Raw genomic sequence first — 25,075 nt, 5'->3', positions numbered from 1 at the left:
TTAGTTGCAGCCCTAAAGTATAGTAACATCTAAAAAAAATGACTCACTGTACCTTTAATAAATAAATTATTAATACTTCTTTGAATTTTCTTTCCTGCAAAAAACGTCAGGAGATGGCAGTATAGAGTTATGAAAATGATTTCTTAAATGAAGATATTTACCTTTAGATAGCAATAATCATCAGCCATCAGAACATCACAATACACTACTGACAATGTCAGCTTTGTTGTGATTTGAGGTATTTCATGCCATATTCATGTCTGTCTCCTGTTAGATGTTTTACAGTGACAACAGAGCCATCCCGCCCTTCAAATCAAACCCAGTAATTATGGAGAGTGAGTACAAGAGATGTTTTAAAGGGTCACCTCCTCCCAGACCACCTCGCTTGAGGAAAGACGTTGAACAATATGAGGTCCCATAGCTTCACACTGGGAAAGGAACTCTGGAGAAGGTAGATACAAATTCATACATTCCTGTGAGGTCCAAATGTCTGAGGCCACATTGAAAATCAGGGGTTGTTGTTATTTAAACTTGGAAAAAAAACAAGTTTTGACAAATGTTAAAAAATTAAAATGCATAATGTAAATGAAGAAATAGATATTTCAAATTCGGCACTATTTTAATGTCTCTAATCAAATGGAAGAAAATTTGTGACACTGACCTTGATAACTCGTTTGTACAAAAGGTCAGATTTCCATGCTTCCATTGATGCACACAAGATGCTCTTTGGAATATTCTCAAATCATGCTGGATAACATGGATCATCAAGTTTTGTGCAAAATTGTCTCAAGTGCATGTTGTTATTGAGCACATTTACATGCCCGTTCTTGCACCGATTTTGCTTAAAGTGTGCCTATTATGCCCCTTTTTCATAAGATGTCATTTAAATCTTTGGTGTCCCCAGAATGTGTCTGTGAAGTTTCAGCTCAAAATAGCCTACAGATAATTTATTATACCATGTTGAAAATGCCAATTTTTGGGCAGGAATAAAAGCGAGCTGTTTTTGTGTTTGTGTCTTTAAATTCAAATGAGCTAGTGCTCCCCTGTTGGTATCCAGAATAGGGCGGAGTTTTGACATCTCTGCTTCCGATAACTAGACATCATAAGCAATATGACACTGATGAGGGAGAGACTCCGTCAGATGTAACAACGTTTAGAATGAACCAGGAAGTTTCTGAATGGTTATTTGATACATTTATTCATTTGAGTTTTTTCAGCAGTTTTGCAATGATGGATGAGCAACTCACACACACAAATACTGTTACAACTTTCGCTATGTGCTATAACGAAACAACACACACAAACAAACATGTCTGTCAACAGTCGTGGGCAGGGCCTGTTCAAAGCGATGTCACTACAGAATCTGCGAACGGCTTGTTCCCTCTCGAGAGGTCTCTCCTATTGCGTAAGTAGCTTACGCTATGGGAAAACTCAGTTTCTCGAGAAATATTGAAGTCTTTATGTAAAACGCATTGCAGCTGCACAGCAGACAGCAATGAGCCGAGGCAGCTTCGGTCATTGGCTGTGCTGCGGCAACTTGCTTTCGAACCAATGGCGGGCGACTCTAAACGCGCGACCAATGGAGCGCGGCCGCTTCAGCGCTCAGAGCCCGCCAAGATGGGCGTGGCTAGGGCTATATATTAGGCGCCCCGTCATGAGAGTTCTTTAGATTTAATCTCCTTCAGCGAAGACCTTCTCTTCGCTGGATCCTCCGGATTATTGGAGTCTTTTCGCCCGCCGTCAACAAGCCTACAGCAGGACTGCTACGAGGACGCCGGCGCCTTCAGCCGCCTTCAAAGCCTTCTGCTGTGCCATCCGGTGCGCATCACCCTGATATCCTTTGCTAAGCTACTTTGCAAGTGTTCGCCTCTGCGACGCTTTTGTATTTTAGTAAAAGAGCAATTTCGAGGCGTTGTTCCAAATGCCTTCCACCTGCGCCTCGTGCAGACGCCTTCTTCCTGACGGGGACGTCACATTATCTGCACTCGCTGCCTGGGACCCGACCACGCAGAAGCTGCTCTCACTCGAGGCGGATGCCCCGAATGTGACTCCCTGGGCCTCACCGAGCTGCGCGCTCGCTTCACCGCCTTCGCCGCGAACGAGCCTGCTACCACCATGCTGCCGTCCCCTCTGTTCGAGCCGCGCAACAAAAAGCACCGCTCACAGAGGCCGCCAGAGCACGCGGACTTCAGTGACGTCACGCCGGGCAGGTCCCCGCGTGCTTCACCACTACCCGAGAACTCCCCGCTGCCAGTCCATTTCACGCAGGCGGACCAGCACCCCTCAAACAGAGCGGTGGGTCTCGTCTCGTTCGGCGCGTCAGGGGACGACGGTGAAAAGGATGACAGCCTTTCCATTGACGCTGCATCCGACGACTGGCCAGGCTCGGCCTTCGAACCCACGCCGTCGACATTAGCGGATGCGAGCACGGGCACCAGCATGGACTCGGAGATCGTCCGCATCCTATCTAAAGCTGTGGAAGACCTCGGGCTCGACTGGTCTTCTCCGGAAGAACCCGCCCGCAGCCGGCTGGACGAGTGGTTCCTACAGGGGCGCCGGCAGGCCCCTCGACAGAGACCCTCCCCTTTCTTCCCCGAAGTTCACGACGAACTCACAAAGTCGTGGAAAACCCTGCACTCTGCTTGCCTGAAGCCTTCTTTCTCTTCCTCGCTCTCCTCGGTAGACGGCGCGAGAGAAAAAGGCTATGAGGGAACCCCGCCCCTCGAGGAGGCTGTGGCCAACCATCTGTGCCCACCCTCCACCGCTGGATGGAAAGCCAAAGCTTCTCATCCCTCGAAGCCCTGCCAATCTACCTCAGCTCTCGCCGGTTGTGTCAGCGCTTCATTCCATGGCTGTTCTGCAAGTTTATCAGGCCAAACTTCTCCGCACCATGGACGAGTCTGGACCTGAACCTGAGGCTTTCAAGGACCTGCGCAGCGCCACTGATGTAGCCCTGCGAGCCACAAAGGCCACCGCCCAATCCATCGGCCAGGCCATGGCTAACCTGACTGTCCTTGAGCGCCATCTGTGGCTGACGCTAACGGAGATGAAGGACGCAGATATGGCGCCATTCCTCGACGCGCCTATCACTCCAAGCGGCCTGTTCGGACCGGCGGTAAGAGAGTTTGCGGAACGCTTCACTGAAGCTCGGAAGGATTCGCAGGCTATGCGTCACTTCCTGCCCAAGCGCTCCAGCTCGTTACAGAGCCGCAAGAGACCGCCTCAGCAGCAGCAGCGATCCAGAGCGGCGCCTCCCATCTCCCAGCCAAAAAACAGACCTGAAACAGACGCTCGACGCCGCTCGCATTCCGCTAACCGAAAGCAGCCGCCTGAGCGACGGGGAACTCGGCCCAAGATCGTGCTGAACCCGGAGCCTCGTAAGTCTTCCTAGCCATAGGAAGAAAAAGAGAGAGTGCGTGTCTCGCAAAAGCCGGACCACTCTCTCCAAAACGTGTAAAACATTACCCAGTCCCCTTACAGGCGGCTGGAAATGTCTGTACAGCAGTCAATGGGCCAGTCACAGAACTCGCTCACCTGCAATCAAACGCCGTTTTAACGGCGACACACAAAAAACACAAAAAGAGTCATTTTCTGCTTGTGTCACTAAGGGGTCACGTGTCCACACTAAAGTGCACATTCCCACATATCAATACTGTCCAAACAGTGCCGAATACTTCCCCAGCTCCAGCTGGACGCCCCATAAATGTAGATCGTGTGCCTATTGTCATGTATGCACCACTACACACAAGCACTGTTCCCACAGTTATAAACACTTCCCCAGTAAAAGAGGGAAATACTATAAAGGTAGCACGCGTGCCTGCTGTCATACATGCACCCCTATACACAAACACTGTATGCATTGCCAGAAACCCCCGCCATGGCCGGAGGCTTTATGAAAGTGGCGGCGTGCCTACTACAGTATATGCACCCCCACCCATAAGCTGCCCATACAGTTTCAAACAGTTCTCTGGCTCATGCCGCGAGCATCACAGATGCGACGCAGCGAGCAAAACTCCCGCTAAGGCGGGGAGCTTTATGAAAGTGGCGCGCGTGCCTATTACAATGTATGCACCCCCACCCATAAACACTGTCGATACAGTTTCAAACATTTCTCCAGCTCATGCTGCGAGCATTATGGAGATAGCACACGTGCCTGTAATCTCACACGCACCCCTGCACTCGGCACTCAACAAAGCTGCTCAGCGCGCGCCCGCGCTTCTGAGAGCTGTAAGCTCAGTGTTACCACAAGGCGATTCGCCGGTGGGGCCCATACGTCACTGCGACACGCCCCCAGCCAGCATTCAGCCCATATCTGTGTGAGCAAAAGCCTGGGAAAAAATCCCCGACATACCAAAATGGGTTTTGAACATAATAAAACACGGTTACTCGCTTCAATTCGCTCGCAGACCACCCCGCTTTTCAGCGGTGGTCGAGATGAACGTGAGGAAAGATGTTTCACATGTTCTACGCACCAAGGTGCTCAAACTGATAGAGAAGGGCGCTATAGAAACTGTCCCTCCCTCTATGAGCGAGGCGGGTTTTTACAGCCGCTATTTTCTCGTCCGAAAAGGGCGGTGGCCTCCGCCCCATTCTAGATCTCAGACATCTGAACAAAGCTTTAATGATTCAGCTCGTTCAGAATGTTAACGACCAAACATATCCTCGCGCAAGTTCAGCCCGGGATTGGTTCCTATCAGTGGATTTGAAAGATGCTTACTTTCACATCCCGATAGCGCCTCATCACAGGCCTTTTCTGAGATTTGCTTTCGAGGGACAGTCATACCAGTACACAGTACTACCATTCGGCCTATCATTGGCCCCCGTACATTCACGAAATGTATGGACGCAGCACTTTCCCCCCTGAGACAGCGGGGAGTGCGAATACTGAATTACCTCGATGATTGGCTAATCATAGCACAATCAGAGAGTCAATTAACAACGCACAGATCTTGGATTATCAGCCATCTAGAATGCCTGGGTCTGAGAATCAATTTTGCAAAGAGCGTGCTATCCCCCAGCCAAAATATCTCTTTTCTGGGAATAGTGCTAGACTCAGTGCAGATGACGGCGCGCCTCTCATCAGAGCGCGCGCTCGCTATTCGGCGCATTGCAACATCATTCAGAGCGGTAGCGCGCGCCCGTCAAGCGATTTCAAAGGATGCTCGGTCTCATTGCCTCGGCATCAGCTGTACTCCAGCTAGGATTGTTGCACATGCGTCCTCTCCAACGCTGGCTCAAGAGCCGTGTCCCCACTCACGCGTGGCGCTCGGGCCACTTTTTAATCAGAGCGAATCACGGCTGTATAAAAGCCCTGACGCCCTGGAAAGCCGTCGACTGGTATCAAACCGGCGTGAGTCTGGGCGTGAACACACGGAAAAAAATTATCATGACAGATGCCTCCAAAATAGGATGGGGGGCCCTTTACGAGGGCAGGCCTGTCTCCGGCTTTTGGTCAAACCCGGAAAAGTGCCTGCTTCCGTACCTGAAAAACGAACACGTCCTGGTCTGAACGGACAACATGACGGTAGCATCGTATATAAATCGCCAGGGTGGACTCAGGTCGAGCTCCCTGCACTCTATGGCCAGGGAGCTCATCTTATGGTCACAGCACAACCTGCGCTCGCTGAGAGCAGCGCATGTGCCAGGCGTCCTGAACCAGGGAGCGGACATGCTGTCCAGAGACAAAGTTCTCCCAGGGGAATGGTCTCTCCACCCCCTGACGGCCCAGTGGTTATGGCAAACCTTTGGCGAGGCAGAGGTCGACCTCTTTGCCTCCAGGGAAAATGTGCACTGCCCTCTTTTCTTCTCAAAAAGCACGGACGCGCTCGCCCAAGTCTGGCCGAACCGCCCCTTGTATGCTTTTCCCCCAATCGCGATGCTACCTCAGGTCATCAGTTGGATCAGGGAAGTGAAATGTGCAGTGCTCCTGGTAGCCCCACTCTGGAAGAATCAGATGTGGTTTCCAGAACTGATGCAGATGATGCAATCTGCCCCATGGCCGATTCCGTTGAGGCTGGACCTCCTCAGGCAGGCCAACGGGATGATTCTTCATCCCGGCCCCGATCTGTGGGCCCTTCATGCATGGCCCCTCAGCGGGTTCCGAGAACATCCCCAGTGGAGTGTTGAGAACCATCACTGAGGCTGGCGCCCTAAGCGGCGCTTATATGCCCAAAAGTGGAAAGTGTTCAGTGACTGGTGTGATACCAAGAGCTTGAACCCCAAATCATGCGAGATACCAAGTGTACTCGCATTCTTGCAAGAGCTGCTGGAGGCGGGCCGCACACCCTCCACGCTCAAAGTCTATGTGGCTGCCATAGCAGCGTCACACAATCCTGACAAGGGACGCTCATTAGGGAAAAACGACCTAATCATTCGTTACCTAAGAGGCGCTAGGAGGATGAACCCTCCTCGCCCCCCCTCGGTGCCGATCTGTGACCTGGCCACGGTCCTGGTAGCACTCAAGAGTGCCCCGTTCGAACCTCTCCGAACCGTGCACCTTAAACAGCTCTCGCACAAAACTGCGCTCTTGCTGGCGCTCGCGTCAGTCAAGAGAGTGGGCGACCTGCATGCGCTGTCATCAAGCGCTGCTTGCCTGGAATTTGGACCTAACGACTGCAGAGTTGTCCTTAGGCCAAAGCACGGGTATATTCCTAAAGTGCTCTCCACACCCTTCAGAGTACAGGTTATATCTCTGGCAGCTTATCGTCTCCAGCAGGCTAAAGCGACGCTAATTTACTCTGCCCGGTCAGGGCTCAGAGTATATTTGGAGCGTTCTGCCCCGTTCAGACAGACGGAACAATTATTCGTATGCTTTGGCGGACGCACTAAAGGTCTCGCAGTTTTAAAGCAAAGAATATCGCGCTGGATAGTGGATGCTATAGCGCTGGCTTATGAAGCCAAGGGCCTTCGATGCCCCTTAGGCGTCAGAGCTCACTCTACGAGGAGCATGGCCTCCTCGTGGGCGTGGTCTATGGGCTGAAATATGTGCCACCAGAAACTGAATTTGAACCATTTATATTTGAATTTGAATGGCTAAACTTGAATAATTGCATTGAAAAACTGAATTTGAATCACATAATTTGAAATTGTATTGTTTAATTAAAATTCAATTTATTCAAATACTGAATCTGAATTGTATCATTTGAAATTGAATTTATTCGTTTGGAACTGAAGTCCAATAAAATTTGATCCTCACTGAAAATTAAACTCTCTATATATCTTCACATTCACTTCTCACAATTCAGATTCAGTTCTCAAATTCAATTTCAAGTTACTGAGACAGACATCCGGGTAGTTGGAGGATGAAGGACGAGCAATCGAGCGCAGATCGATAGATAGCGTTCATTGGCGCACAGGACTCCTCTTGGGCCAATCAGCACCAATGTTTTGGAGCACAGTACGTTACCCGCCATGAAACTATGGAATTACGATTGTGTCAATAATAATGAATGTAACTTTATAAAACTGAACGTAACTTTTTCAGAAACTATCAAAAATATTCCATTACAAAAGAAGAAAAACACAATTAAAATGAAAAAAATGAACTCAGTCGCATCGAATTTAACAGGCTCTTCAAATATGCTTCATTTTTTGTTAATGTTTTTCAAAGATTCGTTTTCGCAAATCGTGGATTCTGAATACATTGCCACAGATTTCGCTTACGCTTCGCAGTTTTTCGTTTGCTGTTTTGAGACAAACCTCTCGTGGGGTGGGCTTAACAGTGATCTACTCTGATTGGATAGTGAGCTTTTGATGGACAGGTGCTCTCTGACCCGGATGTACAGACGTCACTCAGTGGCGCGCATATTGGAAAGCTCTCGCGGTGATTTGTAGTTATGCAATACGTCGTGCTTTGTTGTATTACTTACTAACAATATGTAAATAATATTTGACCTATAATTATATAATTTAATATTATATGAGACCTTTGATCGTCTAATAATCGTCTTCGATCAGTCTGTAAAGATCATCTTCCTCCTCCTCTTGTCCTTCAAGGCAGCTTGAAGTAAGTTAGTTTTACTGAAGTAACCAATAACATCGATAAAAGTTTTATTCATGTAACGTTACAGTGTGCAACAGTTCTGGCTTTATTTTGCAAATTTATTGTTGTATTGTAAATGCATGCTAAATAAAATGTTGCTGTTTTGTCATTGTCATGACTGCAAAACTGAAACCTGGCCATATCTTGGTCCACTGTTTGACTCTGCCCCGACTGCTGAACGGACTGCTGCTGACCCTGCCTTGTGCTGGTATTCCCGAGCGACTGGTTAAGAATTTCAAGGTTGTTATGTACAGCTGCAGATGCAGCATCTGCACCAAGATTTCTGCCTTGCTGTAGAATAAAGACCAGTTTGATATCTGCACTGTCTACATTGACACGTCCTTGAATATAATAACTGTGCAAAAGAGCAAACAATCAAACTACATAACATCATGACATGACATCAGTGCATTGCAAACTTGTGAATGACAATAAAAAATTATTAAAAAATATATAAAAATATGATATTTTATATGTGTTTATCAAAACATTGTGAATAAATATAATAAAATATATGCAATATTCCACCACTGTGTTGACATTTTGAGTGTTTTCTGTAAAATTAGACAATTTCTATCCATTTACTCCAATGTATGTGGGCAGGACGCTCTTTTAAATTCAGATATGCCTAATTCTCTAAAAAATTCAAAATATCCTGCAGAGCTGAAGTGGTTAAACAATAAATTTGCAAAATAAAGCCAGAACTGTTGCACACTGTAACGTTACATGAATAAAACTTTTATCGATGTTATTGGTTACTTCAGTAACACAAACTTACTTCAAGCTGCCTTGAAGGACAACAGGAGGAGGAGTGGAGCATTTGTTTAATAAGCAAGGTCTTTTATTCAGATATTCAGAATTTCTTTCTGAATACCAAATACCAGTAACCCCAAAAGAATTTGCTACAGTAATGGGTGCTATTCCCTCTGGTTTATGTATGCTTTTTAAAAAACGTAATTACTTCACCCCAGTATCTACTGCATCCTTTCCTAAACCTTGTGATACTTCTGTTGGTCAAATCTGTTTTTCTGAGTAAGATCTTTATTTCTTAAGGATTTGATTTCTGTTCCACCTGTTATTTCCTTTTGGAATAATTTGTTTGGAAAAAAATCTGGTCTTTACAGCAGAAATTCATTCTCACAAATAAAGTGAAAGAAATTTCCTTTAAGTTGATACACAGGTTCTATCCTGTTAAGAAATTTATACAAAGATTTAAAACTGACATTGAGCTAACATGCTCTTTTTGTGTGAATTCTGATGAAACAGTGGTTCATTTATTTTGGTCGTGTCATTACACTCAGAAGCTCTGGAATGAAATTGATGTTTTTATCAAGTGTAAGATTTTGCCAGGCTTCTCAATACATATGAGAAACATTATATTTGGGTATTTTGATTCAGACCCCACAAACGAAAATGTCTGTTTTGTTATTAATTTAATTATTTTTCTAAGCAAATTCTATATTCACAAATGAACATTTTTAAACTGTAAACCTATCTTCTCTGTCTTCTTAAAAGAAATAGAAAATTATCTAAATTTGATTTCAGTATCTACTAATAAGAAAGCCATAAGGACTGTTAGAATCTGCATTGCATTTGATCTCTTCATGTGAACATTTTTGTGTGATGTAATGGCCCTACCTCTTCTTTTATTGTTATATACATTATTATTTTTATTTTTTTTCTATTTATTTTTGTCTTCTTTATTGTTTTGGTTGATATTATGTGATGTACGTATGCTTTCTCTTTTGTATGTTCCTGTTCTTTGCATTAAAAAAAAATAATACAAAATAATACATTTAAAAAAAATAAAATAAAATAAATAAAAAACAAGAGGAGGAGGAAGATGATGCCGCTCCGTGTCTCTCCTGAGAGCTCATCTTTACAGACTGATCGAAGACGATTATTAGACGATCAAAGGTCTCATATAATATTAAATTATATAATTATAGGTCAAATATTATTTACATATTGTTAGTAAGTAATACAACAAAGCACGACGTATTGCATAACTACAAATCACCGCGAGAGCTTTCCAATATGCGCGCCACTGAGTGACGTCTGTACATCCGGGTCAGAGAGCACCTGTCCATCAAAAGCTCACTATCCAATCAGAGTAGATCACTGTTAAGCCCACCCCCACGAGAGGTTTGTCTCAAAACAGCAAACGAAAAACTGCGAAGCGTAAGCGAAATCTGTGGCAATGTATTCAGAATCCACGATTTGCGAAAACGAATCTTTGAAAAACATTAACAAAAAATGAAGCATATTTGAAGAGCCTGTTAAATTCGATGCGACTGAGTTCATTTTTTCATTTTAATTGTGTTTTTCTTCTTTTGTAATGGAATATTTTTGATAGTTTCTGAAAAAGTTACGTTCAGTTTTATAAAGTTACATTCATTATTATTGACACAATCGTAATTCCATAGTTTCATGGCGGGTAACGTACTGTGCTCCAAAACATTGGTGCTGATTGGCCCAAGAGGAGTCCTGTGCGCCAATGAACGGTATCTATCGATCTGCGCTCGATTGCTCTTCCTTCATCCTCCAACTACCCGGATGTCTGTCTCAGTAACTTGAAATTGAATTTGAGAACTGAATCTGAATTGTGAGAAGTGAATGTGAAGATATATAGAGAGTTTAATTTTCAGTGAGGATCAAATTTTATTGGACTTCAGTTCCAAACGAATAAATTCAATTTCAAATGATACAATTCAGATTCAGTATTTGAATAAATTGAATTTTAATTAAACAATACAATTTCAAATTATGTGATTCAAATTCAGTTTTTCAATGCAATTATTCAAGTTTAGCCATTCAAATTCAAATATAAATGGTTCAAATTCAGTTTCTGGTGGCACATATTTCAGCCCATAGTGGTCGAGTGGGATACCCATTGAAGATATTTGTGCGGCGGCAGGCTGGGCCTCGCCTTCGACATTTATCAGGTTTTATAACCTACAGGTCCCCTCATGGCATTCCAACATTCTATCAGCCTGACTGTAGTATGAACTGGAGTATGTATTTGCTGAGCATTATCTCCTCCCTTATAAGGTCCGTCTCTGACTGACTTAGAGGGTTTTTTTATGCATATCAGTAAGTAAAAAAATCAGTACATAAGATATGTGCTTATGTTTTTACAATGAGCGCCCCACCATGAGCCACCTTGGGGCAAAGGCGCTCTGTATTATCCCATTATATAGCTCGCCGTTGGCCGGCTCGTTGAATAATCACTTTGCTTTAAGGCTCAGGCATCTGCCTCTGGCTTTATAGAGCGAAGTCAGCACGCACTGCGTTTTGCAGGGTGTTCCCATAGCGTAAGCTACTTACGCAATAGGAGAGACCTCTCGAGAGGGAACGACTCGGTTACTAACGTAACCTCGGTTCCCTGAGAGGAGGGAACGAGTATTGCGTAAGCTGCCGTGCTTGTGCTTGGTCAGTTCGCTTCAGTCGATTGAACCTAAAGAACTCTCATGACGGGGTGCCTAATATATAGCCCTAGCCACGGCCATCTTGGCGGGCTCTGAGCGCTGGCTGAAGTGCGCGCGCCATTGGTCGCTGCGTTCAGAGTCGCCCGCCATTGGTTCGAGCAAGTTGCCGCAGCACAGCCAATGACCGAGCTGCCTCGGCTCATTGCTGTCTGCTGTGCAGCTGCAATGCGTTTACATAAAGACTTCAATATTTCTCGAGAAACTGAGTTTTCCCATAGCGTAAGCTACTTACGCAATACTTGTTCCCTCCTCTCAGGGAACCGAGGTTACGTTAGTAACCGAGTCGTTCCGATTCATGGGAATAATAAAAAAAAAGTACTGGGTGGGTTTTAATCATAACAGGATGGTTACACATTTATGTTTAAACACTATATTAAAGTGAATTTTGCATAATAGATCCCCTTTAATAAGCAGACAATGTATATGGACATGTAAAAGCATTAAATTACTTTCCTTTATTGGTGAAGTCATAAACAACTTTAGAATAAACTGATCGAAACAGGTAGAATTTTGATGAGTACCCTGATTTCCCTTTGAATATGAACACCTTTACTGGCATTTTGCACGTGCCTCTTCATTTGACATAAAAAAAAAATTGCTTTGTTTTTTAATTTTTATAAAAAGCCAATTTTGGGAGTTATCAGTGTGCATGCAAACAGGTTCATTAATACAAAAAGTAAAGGACATTGTGATGAGGAGGAGGGCGTGGTTGGGCCGTGAGGCATGCCCAGCGCTGAATCATCCTAATCTGCTGGGAGGGGGATAAGAGAGAGAGAGAGAGAGAGAGACACACAGCTGTGTGTGTGTTTTGTGTTCTGCTGGAACGCAGTTTTATATTGTGTTTTGTTCATTTGTTTATTAAAAGTTTATGTTGACTGCTCAGCCGGTTCCCGCCTCCTCCTTGCCCATCTGAAGATACTAATAACCCTGGTGTCGAAACTCAGGAAGGAGGAGGGATGCGCTGTCATGGAGTCCTCGCCGCATGCCAGGGGATGGAGGAGTCGCTGCCATCCACCAGGGGACGGAGGAGTCACTGCCATGGCAACGGTTCCTCCGGCTCCTGGCCAGAGTCAAAGTAAACTTTTAATAAACAAATAAATAAAGCATAAAACTGCTTTCCATCAGAACACAAAACAGACACACAGATTTGTGCGTCTCTCCCTCTCTCGAACTGGCGTCTCCGGCTCGTCCTTATCCCCCTCCTGGATGATTAGGACGATTCATGCATCCTCACAGCTTAGCAACACCCTCCTCCTCGTCACACTCCTCAACTACACAATTCATGCCAGGGAAACCTCCAACTTGACATACTCCCCTCCCCTCCCCTCCTAGAGGGGAGGTATTGCCATCTGCCAGGATGTGGACAAGCCGCTGCTGTCCACCACGGGATGGAAGAGTCCACCATATGGCAGAGGAGTGGCTGAGGACCATGTGACAGTGTGTCCGGGGAACGGTGAGCAACATTTTCTCTCTCTCTCTCCTCTCTCTCTGTCTCTCCCACTCACTCTTTCCCTCTCCCTCCCCTCATCTCTTCCAGGGTCTAAAAATGCGGGAAACACCTGCTAGCAGGAGGATGGCTGGAAGGGCAACACCTCCCTTCTAGAAAGGGAAGGGAGGTGAGTACGTCAAACTGGAGGTTTCACCGGCCTAAATCGGGTGGTGGAGTTGTGTGACAAGGAGGATGGCGTGGCCGGGCCGTGAGGGTGCGCTGCTAGCGCTGAGTCACCTAATCAGTGGAAGAAAGAGATAAAGGGGAGACAGAGATGCAAGGGAGAGAGACAGAGACACACGGAGTGATGATTGTGTGTGTCTTTTACGTTATGATGTAAGTTCATTTGTATCATTAACTTTATATTGACTGCTCAGCTTTTCCAGCTTCCTCCTTTCCTGACCGAACAGAGGTCAGGGCATAAAAACAGACATAAATAAATAATTTACAGACATAAATTAACATTCATAAAAAGTAGGAAATACCAAATGCTAAAACACTCATGCTACACACAAATGCTAAGAAATTCATGCTAATTTTTCAATGACACATTTCATTCATATTGTTATGCTAATAATATAAATTAAAAGTTTTCCATTACATTTACAAAAATATTTGCACCTTTTAAATAATTTTCTCATCTGCTTGCGCTTTCGCCTAAATGTCCACCATACCAGAGTAAGAAGAAGAAAAAGAAAGAGTGGCAATTCAGTCGGAAGTCAAGCCTCAAAGTGAATGGGAACCATCCACAGCCCTGTTCCAGCAGCAGGAAGTGAGGTCACTCTGTGCCTAGAGAGACCTTTCACCCAAAATTATAAGTCAAGTAAATTTTATTTGTATAGCGCCTTTCACAACGCACATCGTTTCAAAGCAGCTTTACAGAAGATCAGTCATTAACAGATCAGTCATTAACAGATTATTTCAATTTTATCTGTTAAGTCATTATTCTTGTGCTGCAACATAATATCTGGTTCTGTTGAAGCTTTATTCCTAAACAATTTAGCCAAAGTACTGAATAAACACCTAGGATTGTTGTGGTTATTTTCTATGAGTTTGCTAAAATATGCTGACCTGGCAGCTTTTAGTGTCTGTCTGTAGCTACAGACACTATCCTTCCATGCACCACGAAATACTTCTAATTTTGTATTTTTCCAAATGTGCTCCATTTTCCGAACTGCTCTCTTGAGTGCATGAGTGTAATCATTGTACCATGGTGCAGGACTTTTTCTTTCATTTTCTTTAATCGAAGTGGGACGACAATATCAAGAGTGCAATGAGGTGACAATTGTCTTTTTTTTTTTACACAGGATTGAAACAAATCGAAGAATCTCGTAAGGACTATTTCACTCATCCTACATCTATTTTTTATTCATGTTTTATTACATGATAATAAAACTGAAATAAAATATATAGATATTGATGAATTTATCTATATACACTTCAGTGTGTGAACCCTTGGATTTATCATGGATGTCTGCTGCATAAATTGGTCATAACAATTGTAAAGCTAGTTGATCGTTTACTAACAATTGTATTTTAGCCATGAAGTTTTTATGAAGGTTTTTGAGACATTCAAGTCAAGACAATTTTATTTGTATAGCGCCTTTCACAACACACATCGTTTCAAAGCAGCTTTACAGAAGATCAGTCATTAACAGACGATAAAACTGTAATGTCTATAAAGTCGATTAATCATCATTGTGTAATTTTTATAAAATACGATTTTTAATAGTGTTTAAAAATAATTAAATGATAATTGTATTAATAACCCCAGTGAGCAAGCTGTAGGCGATTGTGGCAAGGAACACAAAACTCCATAAGATGTAGATTGATGGAGAAAAATAACCTTGGGAGAAACCAGACTCACTGTGGGGGCCAGTTCCCCTCTGGCTAACACTACATTTACATTTATGCATTTGGCAGACGCTTTATCCAAAGCGACTTACAGTGCAATTATTACAGGGACAATCCCCCCGGAACAACCTGGAGTTAAGTGCCAAGCTCAAGGACACAATGGTGGTGGCCGTGGGGTTACAACCTGTGACCTTCTGATTAACAGCCCTGTGCTTTAGCCACTACGCCACCACCTAAATATTAAAAAATATTGAACCTGCTGATGAGCTGTGGTGGATGAAAACAGAAACCTAATCTATGTAATCAGTATGATTAACCTAGCAGGTGAAAGTTATCACTAGTGGCTCAATGAGGTAACCATTCTGTCTGATACATCCATACTCTCTCTGTTGCTACTGAATTATGAAAGACCTTAATTTGCTTTAATGTGCATGTTCTGTTCCACCTCTTCAAGAATATGACATCACACAAAATTTGATTTATGGTATTATTTCATATGGACCTAGACATGAATGTGTGTGTGTGCATGTGATGGATTAGTCAGCAAGATTTTATCAGCCCTGTGCATGGAACTTAAAAGGTGTCTGTGGTTTTGTTGGTTATTTTTTTGCTTTCAGTTGTCTGGTAATCCTGTATTGACTTGTGACTCACTGTCTTATGAGATACAGGCATAACCAGATATTATATTTATTAATTTAATTAATCGAATGAGTAATTTAAAAATTACACTTACATTACCGAGTGTTTTGTAATCATTAAGAAGTATATGCTTTCTTATACAGTTGGGTCGAAAAATTTGAGACCACAATGAATATATGGGACTCATAACAGAAATACAAGTTTTAGGATTTTGAAAAAATGAAAACAAATAAGAGCTGTCATAAAATGATTTTTTTTTAATGTTCATTAAATATATGTAAAAAAACAGTTTTATAAGAAATATATTTATGATTCCGCAAATCTGGCTTTGAATATTTGATCAGACAATGAGTGGCCTTGGAGTCAAAAAGGCATTCTGGTCCTATTATTTACTGCTATTGGTTTATTATTGTTAACAGTTCTAAAGTTTGGCTGTTCTTCCACAAGTGCAGGAGCTACATGAGAAAGCAGAGGCCTACAGGAAAAGGGCCTGGGGGACACATTTTTCACGGGAATATCTGAACCAGATCTTGTCAGAGCATAACTGGATTTGGGAGCCTTCCTGTGGCACCTCCTATTCATCCTACGAAGATGCAAAGGCAGTAACTACATATTCGGTTAAAACTGAGTTATGATTGAAATCGGGTCTCCTAGACTATGATCTGTCCTGTGACAGACAGGTTTGACTCAACTATGTAAGTTTTCAGTTGAAAATACATTGAGTTTGCTAAGTTTACGCCTCTTAATGCAAATAAGTGGCATTTTACTCACTGACAATGAGACTTTCGAAAAAGCTTTCGGTAAACAATGACGTTACTCAAACTGAAAATGAGTTTTTATTCTTAAAAGTATTAGTGTGGACATGGCATCAGCTGCATTGTTGAAGTAGTTACTTTGGCTTTGTAGGGCAGTATAGTTGTTTTAAAGTCTCTAGAAACTAATTTTGAAACTGTTCAGAAAGAATTTGCTTTTAATAGTGCATGAGCCTGTTTGTTTTTTTTTATTTGCCTTGAATCTTTGTTCGAACTCCAGGGCAGGCAGTGTCAGAAGAAGTGTTAACCATGGGCATTCTGCTTTTGTAGCTGCCAGCAGGAGAAGCTCTTCTGGAGAGGTGGGTCTTCCAGAAAGCCAAACCCTCCCTGTGTGGAAAAAGTTGCCCTGGGATGGAGAAACGGGATCTGGAGAGAGGGATGAAGCTGAGATGTAAAGGAGGGAGGAGCTGTATATTTAAAAAAATATGTGGGATTCAAAGGATGGGCATGAAAAACCAAATGAGAATGGGAACTCGAAGTAAAGAAATGAGAGGTATGTGGTTGTAATTATAACACCGAATTTAATCCTTAATTTCTTTTAATTTCGTTTTTTCATAACAATTGCATGAAATTATAAAAACATGGCAATACATTTATAAACAATCATTTTATTATGTAACATTAAAACAATGTATACAATATATAACTTATATAGTATATACAGTTATAATATATATATATATATATAAATATACTAGGGCTGTCGATTTAACGCGTTTAATTTGACAAAAAATAACACGTTCAAAAAATTAACGCCATTAATCGCAATTCCCCCGGACCATAATATGGAAGATTCCTGAGAAATGCAAGCGTGTAGTACCACCTGTTTACTCCAGAGGGCAGTAAGTGAAACTTCAGCTGCATGGCAATGCGCAGTTTATACAGTGAAGAAAAACACCATTGAGCAGCAGAACAACACAAACATGCATAACGTTCTTGCGTTCAAAACACTTGATGGAGTGCAAATCCGAACTAAGGGATCTCAAGATGCTTTCCAAGTATTAAACTATATTTAACTTGACACAGTGACCTAAAAATGTATGTGTATGATGTGACGCAGCCGAGACACTACACAAGCATGTCTGATGCAGATGTAAATTGACGGGTCCTTAAACAAGCCCTCATAATAAATCTCAAACTGATTGACAAATTCACTTGTGAAATGGATTGCTGTGAACTGTATGCCAATGATTGACTTATGATCAATAATATGGTAATAAACAATACATTGTATTCTAAAGCCACTTTTTGTATTGTCTTGTCAATGATTAACTCTTCTGCTACAAGAATGTAATGCATTTTAATTATCTGGATATTTTTTATTTTATATATTTTTTAACTATATATCATTATTTCATCATTATATATTGAATTATTGTTATATGAGGGGCTTTCTCAGCAAATATTTGTATATGCGATTAATCGCGATTCATTAATCGGGACACCGTGTAAATAATTCGATTAAAAAATGTAATTGATTGACAGCCCTGATATATACATACATATATATATATATATACACAACATTTAGTTCCAGTCCTTGAATCTGATTGGACGAGAGACGTTATATGGGCACTGATGGTCTGAAACTATCAGCATTCCAACTCTTCACTGGGTGTATCACTCCGCTTGTGTTCATGCCGTTCTAAACTAAAGGGTATGAACAGTGCATATGTGTTAAGAGATACTGTTTGTCTTTTTTTTTACATTACATATGTTAGCCAGCAGGTGGTGGCAAAACATAATTTTTGTGTGTAATATGAGCCAGTTAGGTGACGTGAAGTAAATCCGTGTCAGCTAGTGTTTACATACAACAGCTCTTCGTGATCGATTGTATTACTACTACTAAAGCTAGGAAATATCTTTAAACAGCTTTAAACAAACAACTTCAACATTACGGCTCATCACAGCTGAGAGACACAACAGACAGATTAATTACACAATGGGTGCTGTTTAAAATGGCAGAGGACATTGCAGTTTCTATAGTGATCACCTCTTGCACACCGGCTACCGTGAAAGGACATCCTTGTTTATCCAATAACTCTGATTCCGCGTAATAAAGTAGTTCAATGCACAAATGCGTTTTTATGACCGTACTCAGTTTTTCCTAATTTTTTTAAATGGACTTGTTCATTGAACTGTTGTATATAAGCAATATCACACTCGTAATCATGCTATATAACCCTAAATCAGCACTGCTGTAATTACCTACGGCACTCGGCCTGTGGCCTCATCACAGCAGTGCTGATGTAGGGCCATATGGCACTCTTGCTCATGTGATATTGTTTATAAATATATACACACACTGTATATATATTTGCAGTTAATCTACAATTTTACATCTACAAAGTAATCTACATTTTGAAATGTTTGTCAACCAATCACTATCAAGAATTTTAACAATGCTTGGTATAAAAAAATTATTTATAATGCATGTGAGAAATAATTAACTACATTAATTGAGCCAGGATATCAAGCGATTTCATGATTATTGATTGTACATACGTTTGCAATTAAATGAAAATAGCAGCAGGTGTTATTGTCTGAGGCATTGTCTACGGTAACAAAAAAGAAATTGATATTCTTTGGGTATGCCAAACAAGAAGTCATACAGATTATTATAATATAAACCAAAGATGAGATATGTGCAAAAACAAGACTGCAAATGTGGTTTTCCTTTCTGACGTTGAACATCTTATCTAGGTTGCAGGTTTTGGAAACTGAGTCATCATCAGTGGTGGAAGGTTCTGGACTATCTATTAATGGGGCAGATTAGCAACACCCAAACTAAAGACCATACAGGCTGTTCAAAGAACTCATCATGACCGGACCACTCCTGCATCTGGTAACTAATGCCAGAGTTTTCCTTTCTCAAATGTTCAGGCCAAACTTATGGTCACTGACCAAAACAAACAAAACATTTAGTTGCTTCTATAGAAACACAGGCAGAATTGTCGGTTAAATTTTTTAGTTCAAATTTAACTGTTTGTATTTACAGACAGTTGGGGTCACAAGTTTGTCTGGTACAACTGTCTGACACCTTAGGCCTAGAGACAAGCATCTCCCAACAGTTTCACTATGATTGAAAGGTTTGTAGTCAGAACACTTATCTCCAGAGCCTTCACATTTATACCATATAAAGTAGGGCTGCCAATTTAAAAATAAAAAAAAATTAAAATCAATGCAAATTTAATGCATGTTAACAATTAATGCCCCCTAACCATATGTAAATCTGTAATAAGGAATTTTCCTACCATCGGAGCAATTCAAGCGTGAAGTACTACCTAAATGCAAAGTATATTTTCGCACATTCTGCAGCCTTAGCTGCAACTACAGGTGTCTTGCCAAACTTATGTCTATTCAGTGCTTATCCTGTCTGCCACAATAATGTCATCTTCATTTGAGGGATTTTCTCAGCAAGTAATATACCGTCAACAAAAAATTTGATTTAAATATTTAAGGGATTGACAGCCCTAATATGAAGAATGTTCATCAAACATATTTTCTAATAATATTAGAAATGTTTGTTAATTATTTTGTTTGGAGGTGCTTTATTGGACTCTCCTCCAAAGATCAAAAATTCCTCCAGGATTGTTAGGAAGAGTGAGCATCCTTTAGGCAAATCTCACTCTCCTTACAAGCTTATCACAAATAGCTCTCTGAAGTGGGCATGCAGCAAGGTACTCAAGACATGATTACGGGTCAAGCATGTAATATTATGCCAGATTGTAGCTCAGTGCTCCTCAAATTCCAAACTCTGTTGTATCGCATAGGCTGATAACGAAAGCTTGCCGCACTCCTCACCAACTAACTACTGTAGGTCCACTTCCCTTGTGTGAGGATGCTTGGTTTGAGGAGGAGGCAGAATACTTCACCAATTCAAGACAGGTCAAGCCACCACAAAAACAAGAGAACAGCTACCGTACCAAACCTGGTTTCCCTCCACCTGCCAACAGAATGAGAAACCTGGAATTTCAGCATAATGATACGGCACTTATCAACATCCACTGATGTAGATGATGGGACTTATTTCTTGTAGCTATATTATTACATTAATGACCTACCAGTTGCAGCTATTATGAATTGCTCCGAGAAGCATTAGCGAGCTGAAATGGCATGTAAGGACTTGTCAGAAGTGAACAGTTTTAGTGTGTGCTACCACAATCGGTGTTATCATTGATCCATACAACGGATGAACAACAGGCAGACAATAAAGCACGCAACTGAAATGTGACATTGAGTCATTTACCAGCAGAGTGAGTAGAGGAAGGTAAGCCAGTAATAGGGGGAGAATAATCTAGGTCAGTCACCTGCCTTACTTTTTTTAGTTTTTTTTCTTTTTCCACTAACGTCAATGAATTATCTTGGTACTACTTATTCATATTGGCTTAGAGTCCGCATGACACCAGGCCGAAGTTTCCCTTTCCCCCTTGGAATAGTTTATTTCACTATGGCACAAAAGCTATTTTGTCCAGATGATTCTAAATAACATCATTAATCATAAATCACTAATTGCATTTATGCTTCAAAAAGCGATTGTAATAAATTCTTCCAAATTTTTTAAACAAGTTACAACATAATAAAATACATATTTTTGAAACCTGTTCAGGCATTCAAATACTAAAATTGTTAAAGGGATATTTCACCCAAAAATGAAAATTCTCTCATTATTTACTCACCATCATGATATCCCAGGTGTGTTTGCCTTTCTTCACTAGAACACAAAGAAAAAAAGAAAACAGCTCAGTAAGTCCTTAAAATGCAAGTGAATGGTGATTTCTCTTTTGGAGCTCCAAAATCACAGCCAGCCAGCATAAACGTCATAAACGCATTGCCATGGATACAGATATAATCTCACATTCTCCACTCGGTTGAGACATCCAGGATTAGCACACAAATGCATTATTGTGAGTAAAGAAACAGATAATAACAGATCTAAACCAAAATCAACTTACAATGTTCAACAGCGTTCCTCCTTCTCACATGTAAACAGCGCACCTGCCTCAGTTCTTGCCTATTTCAAATGCCAATGTGATTATGTCACACGCGCGTACTTCTGCCAACCGGAAGCATGTTTTATAGTTAAAAAAGTACTTAAATATAATTTTTTTGGGACAAAAATGATCGTGTCGCTTTAGAAGACATTAATTTAACAGCTGGTGTCGTATGGTGTCGTATGGTCGCTTACAGGGATTATGATAATTATGGGGAGTGATACAGCTACACCTGTGAGAACACAGGGAGAGAGCACAGAGAGAGTGGAGAGAGAAGGATGTGTAAGATGAAGGATGTGAGGAGATAACTGCTCTCCACTTGTATTTCTTTTTGTTTTCCTTTTATTTTGTGTGACTGAGCTTCCTCACTCGCCTTCATGTATGTGGAGGAGGTAGCAATCTTTTTTGGACATTTCATTAAATATAGGATGAAATCGTGTGTCTCCTTCTTGAGTGAGTTATATCTATTTTTCCTCTTTGAGACACCCATAACTTCCAACCTCCGTTAGAGTATGGATGACGTTTATGCTGACTGTCTGTGATTTTTGTAATTAACATTATTACAGTGTTACATACTGTATACAGTAGTATTATAGAGACACCAGCAGTACATAGAAAGTGGAAATTACGTGATTAAATTACAATGGCTATGGTGTAAATTCATTTATGTAATCCTCCCTTATGTGATGACAATATCCTTTTGGTACTGTACTGTAGGTAACCTGGGAATTTTACAGCCTGATTTGTTTGCATTCCCTGAATCTGACTCTAGTATGTTAGACAATGGTAAAGTTGTCTTCTTAATATAAGCAGATTGTGCAAAACGTATTGCTTTCAAATAGTCCAAGGCAGTTACTGACAGTTACTTTATTCTGTTCTGTTTGTCTGGCAGAATTTAGCATGAACAGGAATTGTGTTCTTTGTGTTCTTTGATGTGGTTCATATATCAAAAACATCTAATCCATTTCAAATTACTGGTTTCACTGATTGGATTTCTGTACTGCTTTGTACCTGCAGGTTTTCCTTTACTAGTCATTTAGGGAAGTAGTAATATAAGATATTTAAGTTTGGACACGTTTTTTGTAAAGTGAAAGCAAAATCTTTTTCAGTGAGTGAGCCAGTTTTAATGTGAGATGTTGTGCAGTTAGGTAAATGTAGTTGGTGCACTTAGTTGTGTAGTTGCAGTTAATTTTTTATTATTAACATTACGATTAAGGTTAAAATGTGTATGGATGTATAAGGGAATATGTATATTGTAGGTTCTGTGACTGGTCACCATTTCTTTTTTGACTGGTGACTAATTTATGGATTGTTTTTCCTCCACTGATTCATTTTATGATTAGAACTAGCCATTTCTTCTTTTAAAAGGGACAATTTACATTGTTGCTAATTTGGGTTCACGCTCCTTTCTTTTCTTGGTCAAGAAATGAAATATTATGTATGAAGCACAAGCATCTTTCTTTCCATCTAAAGAATACTCTCATTGAACCTACTTTATCTCTCTCATGTTAAACGCAGATGATACGATGTCTCAGATCACGTCTAGATCAGCAGCCTCTTGCTCCATGGCATCTGAGCTCTTGGGCCGTGCACAGAGAAGGAAGGTGGAATTCTGGGGAAAGAGTTAATTTGTCAAAGCAGCGCAGTGCAGAAATTGAACATGAACTCTGGCCATTAACTTCACGGGATGCATATTTACTCTTTCACACAGTTGTTTTTGTGTGGCAGATTTTATTATTTGATATTGATTTGTATTTAAAATTGAGAAAATCAATTAGTAATTTATTTATTTTCTCCCCTTTTCTCCCCAATTTGGAATGCCCAATTCCCAATGTGCTCTAAATCCTCACGGTGGCTCAATGTGACTCAATCCGGGTGGCAGAGGACGAACCTCAGTTGCCCCCGCGTCTGAGACGTCAATCTGCACATCTTATCACGTGGCTTGTTGACTTCGTTACTAAGGAGACATAGTGCGTGTGGAGGTTTCACGCTAATCTCCGCGGCATCCATGCACAACTCAACATGCGCCCCAGCGAGAGCGAGAACCACATTATAGTGACCACGAGGAGGTTGCCCAATGTGACTCTACCCTCCCTAGCAACCGGGCCAATTTGGTAGCTTAGAAGACCTGGCTTGAATCACTCAGCACACCCTGCATTCGAACTCACGACTCCAGGGGTGGTAGTCAGTGTCAATACTCGCTGAGCAACTCAATTTGTAATTTATTTGATCTATTTGACAATCTTTTAATAGCATGAGACCAATATTGTGTGGTCAGAACAATTGTTTTTCTAATAAGACAATGTAACTCAGAATGCAAAGTGGTAGCCTAATAAAATATGTTTGTCTAATGTAATCTGTAACCATTTTCTCTGATCAAATTTATTTCTGATCAAACGCTCATGTCGGCCTATGGGAGTAAAAAAAAAAAGAAATTTGATTATAATAAGTCATAAAAATATTTATAAATAAAAATGATCAATTACAGTAAAAATGTAAGTATTAGACTAACATAATAATTTTTTGGAGACATTTATTTTTTTCTAAGAATGCCCAAAAAAAAATGGAAGTAAAAATGTCCCTTATATATATATATATATATATATATATATATATATATATATATATATAATATAAAAACTATATTCATGAATGCAGCACATGTGAGCGGGGGAATAATAAGGCTCTTGGGATTTGCATTTGACGTCAAAGAATTCCACATTCCAATTTCGTAAATCCATAATTTTTTATCTGAACATGTCACTGCAACATAACGGGACTATCTCCTCTTTCTTTGGTCGCTTGTGAAAAAGTCCATGATAAAACTGAACACAAACAATTGGTCTGTTATTACAATGGTCCTTATGTCACAGGGGACGCGCTGAAAACTTCCTCAAACCTCTCATGAGAAAAGAATTTTGAGCAACACCACGCCTATCATTTATACAAAAATATTTGTTCTGTTTACGTCGTAGACTTTACAATTTCCAGAGCGACAAAATTGAATGAACCTGCTAATCGGGAAAGGTTTTTTTTTTTAAAGTTTCCTAGCAACAATAGACTAATTGAGGAAGGAACTGCAAACAATAAAGACAGAGCACTAATTAATATTTGAATAGGCGCGGGGAATTCACACTACGGAATTCATCACCAATATTGCAGTCATTATCTATTTCTCTCTGACAAAGAGTACTACGAATTTCCGATGCAATCAGAACAGTCAGCGAAAATGAAGAGATCCGCTTGACCTGATAATCTCAGGTGCAGAGTTTGGGGGATTACGCTTTACAATTAGTGACGTAATATGGGACAACGCAGGAGAATATAAAAACTTTCTTCTCTTGATTCTCGATATGATATCCAAATCTGATCTACGAGCAAGACAAGTCTACCTTAGTGATTCTACAAGAGTACTTATCACAGAATTCATACGTCTGCTTCCAGGATGATGTGCATAACTATAGCAGCGGTGATGTGCTGGTCCTTTTTGAGCGGCCAGGCGGCGCACCTTGCGCGTCCGCGCCCCGGGCCATTAGACAGCGCGGAGACCTGGTCCAACATGCAAGATATGGTTAAAATTGTAGGTTTGAATATAATTTTCAGTATTCTAGAATTATGTTATGCCGTTTCAAATATCGTGTGTATGTGTTTGCCTACGCATTACAAAGCTGTACGAAAGTTATTATAAAGGGCTAACATTTATTCTCAAGGGTTTGTAATAATATTAATGCATATTTACCCACACAGGCTCAAAGGGA

General features: G+C 41.2%; 1 pseudogene; it reads left to right on the top strand.

The window, feature by feature from the left end:
- The first annotated feature begins 274 nt into the window (after positions 1–274).
- Positions 275–22,945, top strand: LOC127638852 (nuclear protein MDM1-like; annotated as a pseudogene).
- The last annotated feature ends 2,130 nt before the right edge of the window (positions 22,946–25,075 follow it).

Source organism: Xyrauchen texanus, chromosome 47 (genome assembly GCF_025860055.1).
Source record: "Xyrauchen texanus isolate HMW12.3.18 chromosome 47, RBS_HiC_50CHRs, whole genome shotgun sequence".
Lineage (NCBI taxonomy): Eukaryota > Metazoa > Chordata > Actinopteri > Cypriniformes > Catostomidae > Xyrauchen > Xyrauchen texanus.
Note: the sequence above shows the minus strand (reverse complement) of the source record. Positions and strands in the feature narration are given on the sequence as shown.